The 3,839-nt window shown below is 48.1% G+C and overlaps 1 pseudogene across 1 annotated transcript; it reads left to right on the forward strand.

The window, feature by feature from the left end:
* Positions 1–274: 274 nt before the first annotated feature.
* LOC309839588 (large ribosomal subunit protein uL18-like) lies at positions 275–1,923 on the forward strand (annotated as a pseudogene). The gene is made up of 2 exons: positions 275–883; positions 1,656–1,923. The product of its transcript is annotated as a large ribosomal subunit protein uL18-like (transcript).
* Positions 1,924–3,839: the final 1,916 nt, after the last annotated feature.

Here is a 3,839-nt window from a genome sequence, read left to right on the forward strand (position 1 = left end):
GGAACTGCCTTTTAAACACATGCCCCAGGTGATCCTAAGTCTCACTGGTTTGCCCAGCACTGGTCCAAAGTTTCTGAGGAGTGGCAGCTCTGGAATGTCTTAGGCTGTGGCACGGCACTGTGTTCTACAGGGTCGGAGGGGGGCCAGGAGACACGTCTGGCTGCACTGGCGAGCAGTCACCTAGCTGCTCCACGGTACCTGCGTGTTTGTTCACAGTGGCTTTGGAGGCTGCAGGTCTGTGACAAGCTGCGGACACAGGTCTCTGTTCCGCAGGATGGGGTTTGTTAAGGTTGTAAAGAATAAGACCTACTTCAAGAGACACCAAGTGAAATTTAGAAGAAGACAAGAGGGTAAAACTGATGACTATGCTGGGAAATGCTTGGTAATCCAGGATAAAAAGAAGTACAATACACCCAAATACAGGATGAGTTCATGTAACCAACAGAGATATCATTTGTCATATTGCTTATGCCCGTAGAGAAGGGGATATGACAGTCTGGGCGGCTAATGCTCATGAACTCCCAAAGTATGGCGTGAAGGTTGGCCTGACAAATTATGCTGCAGCACACTGTACCGGTCCACTGATGGCCCAAAGGCTTCTCAATCAGTTTGGCATGGACAAGATCTATGAAGGCCATGTGGAGGTACCCAGCGATGAATACAATGTGGAAAACATTGATGGTCAACCTGGTGCCTTCACCTGCTATCTGGATGCAGGGCTTGCTAGATTTACTACTAGAAATAAAGTAGGGCCTGAAGGACGCTGTGGACGGAGGCTTGTCTATCCCTCACAGTACCAAATGGTTCCCTGGTTATGATTCAGAAAACAAGGCATTCAACACAGAAGTACACTGGAAGCACATCATGGGTCAAAACGTTGCAGATGGGAACCCTCTTGCACTGTTGGTGGGAACGTAAATTGATACAGCCACTATGGAGGCTCCTTAAAAAACTAAAATAGAACTACCATACGACCCAGCAATCCCACTACTGGGCATATACCCTGAGAAAACCATAATTCAAAAAGAGTCATGTACCACAATGTTCATTGCAGCTCTATTTACAATAGCCAGCGCATGGAAGCAACCTAAGTGTCCATCGACAGATGAATGGATAAAGAAGATGTGGCACATATACACAAAGGAATATTACTCAGCCATAAAAAGAAACGAAATTGAGTTATTTGTAATGAGGTGGATGGACCTAGAGTCTGTCATACAGAGTGAAGTTAAGTCAGAAAGAGAAAAACAAATACTGTATGCTAACACATATATACGAATCTAAAAAAGAAAAAAGTCATGAAGAACTTAGGGGCAGGACGGGAAGAAAGACACAGACCTACTCGAGAATGGACTTGAGGACACGGGGAGGGGGAAGGGTAAGCTGGGACAAAGTGAGAGAGTGGCATGGACATATATACACTACCAAACGTACAATAGATAGCTAGTGGGAAGCAGCCACATAGCACAGGGAGATCAGCTCGGTGCTTTGTGACCACCTAGAGGGGTGGGATAGGGAGGGTGGGAGGGAGGGAGACGCAAGAAGGAAGGGATATGGGGATATATGTACAGCTGATTCACTTCGTTATAAAGCAGAAACTAACACACCACTGTAAAGCAATTATACTCCAATAAAGATGTTAAAAAAAGTTGCAGATGATATGCATTACCTAATTGAAGATGAAGATGCTTATAAGAAACAATTTTCTTAATACATAAAGAACAAAACTCCAGACATGATGGAGAGATGCATAAGAAAGCTCACGCTGCTATATGAGAGAATCCAGTCTATGATAAGAAGCCTAAGAAAGAAGTTAAAAAGAAGAGGAACCACCCCCAAAGGTCTCTTGCCCAGAACAAAGATCAGGTAGCTCAGAAGAGGGCAAGCTTCCTCGGAGCGCAGGAATGGGCTGCTGAGAGCTAGTAAACCAAATCACACTTTTCTATGAAGATTTTTCAGATAAAGACAGTAATAAACGTATTGACCAAGCAGCTCCCCCAAAAGTGTGGCTTTGGAGGAAGTTAATTATGGGGATACTAAAGCCTACCCCCCAGCCATGCCATGTAATGGTATTACCCTACTTCCCACCCCCCTACAAGCTGGAAAAGATGCTGAAGCCCAAGGGACAATGTGATTTGTACTTTGAATGAGACACAAAGATAACTTTTTAAAAATTCAGCCTCCTGACACGTGCACCTCAATACCCCATATGAAAACTCAATGCATTTCCATTAAGCCTCAGTGTTTAGCACGCCCCCTTTCCTCTCTCAGCTCAGGACTGCAGCACCTCCCGAGGGTGAGCCTGGATGCCCTCCCTGTGGTTCTAAGCACCTAACAGACCCTCTTGGCACCTCCAAACATCGTCCTGCTCCCTCTACACACCCCAGGCTGCTTGCTGCAAACGCCTGTAACTATCTACGAGAACACACGTAGCTGGTGCTCAGGGCAAGACGGAAGTGCTGGAGAGTTAGTCCCCCTGAGAGCAGCCCTCAAACAATGACAGGTGGGGAGTTGGCGGAGAAATACCCCAGCTTCCTCATCCCACTGGTGGGATAACTCTGGAACGTGTTCAACACTCTCCCCAAGAGGTCCCTGCTGGGGTTGATCTCCAAGAACCCATGATGGGCACTTGCTTCTTATCACATGCAGCTGTGGCTCCCTTCCCTTCTCTTCTCACTCCTCCACTTTCCAACCAGTGTTTCCGGGGACCTCCTTCCAAATAACCAACTTGCATGTGAGTTTCTGTCTGAGGGCACCCCTCGGGATGTAAAAGACACAAAGGTGATCTAACAGCTCTGAATGGACCCTGGCACTGTAAGAGACAAGTGTGGAGGCCAGCAAACCCCTGTATCTGTAGCATTTTGGTGTGATTGTCTAAATCATCTGACTGATTTCTGCTCCCTTTTTGCTGACCTCCGTGCAAAACCTGTGGATGATGAGTAACCGTGATAGCCTGTTTCCATTGCTCCTCCTAAATTATGAGCCTTTTGCTACCTAGAGTGACAGGAGCAGAGCCACAGCAGTCCCGGTGTGCCCTGTTGCAGACTGAACCTTCCGTGCTCTACGTCAGCAGGTCAAGATCCCAGCACAATTTGGGGTCTCGCGAGGTTGCTGATCCACACCGTGGGGAATCCTTGGGGGACAGGACATCCCACATTTGTGCATTCTTTTAACAAATGTATATGGAGCACTAACTGCTAGTCAGGGTCTGGGGAATATGGAAGGAATGTGCGTAAGTTAACTCTGGTCAGGCTGTTGCTAGATAGAACTCTGCCAGCCCCTGCCCCGAGGGGCCTGGCCACACGGAAGATCCCATCTCGTCCAGCCTAGATGAAGCCAGAGCCCGTTGAATGCTCTCCCTGCATTTAGTTCAGGCCTCTCTGCTTCACCCTCCATGCTGGGAGCAGCGTTGTCCTTCTGAAATACAAGACTGCCTATCACTCCCCTGCTCAATGATCGTCAGTAGCTCCACTATGCCTATGAAATAAAGGACAAACTTCGGATTATATATGCAGCCAAGGGCTCTCAAGTCTGGCTCCAAACCAGCCTTCCACCCTCCTTTTCCGCCACGTCCTCCCCTTCCCAGCAGGTAGCTTGGACTCCCCCAAACACCCTGTGTTCTTTCAGACTGCTGTCCTCTTTTGCACATGCTCCTCCTTAGGCCTGAATTTCACTTATCCCTTTAGCCAACCCCCAGTCATTGTCGAGCACCCACTTAGAACGGCACCTCTTCCATGAAGACTTGCTCGCCCCTCCGTCTACCTCCAACAGCACCAACAGCCGCGTCTCCTGCGTACCTTGCTATTGGCACACGCGCAGCAAATTCAGTACTGAGCACG

Source organism: Grampus griseus (genome assembly GCF_964374135.1).
Source record: "Grampus griseus genome assembly, chromosome: X".
Lineage (NCBI taxonomy): Eukaryota > Metazoa > Chordata > Mammalia > Artiodactyla > Delphinidae > Grampus > Grampus griseus.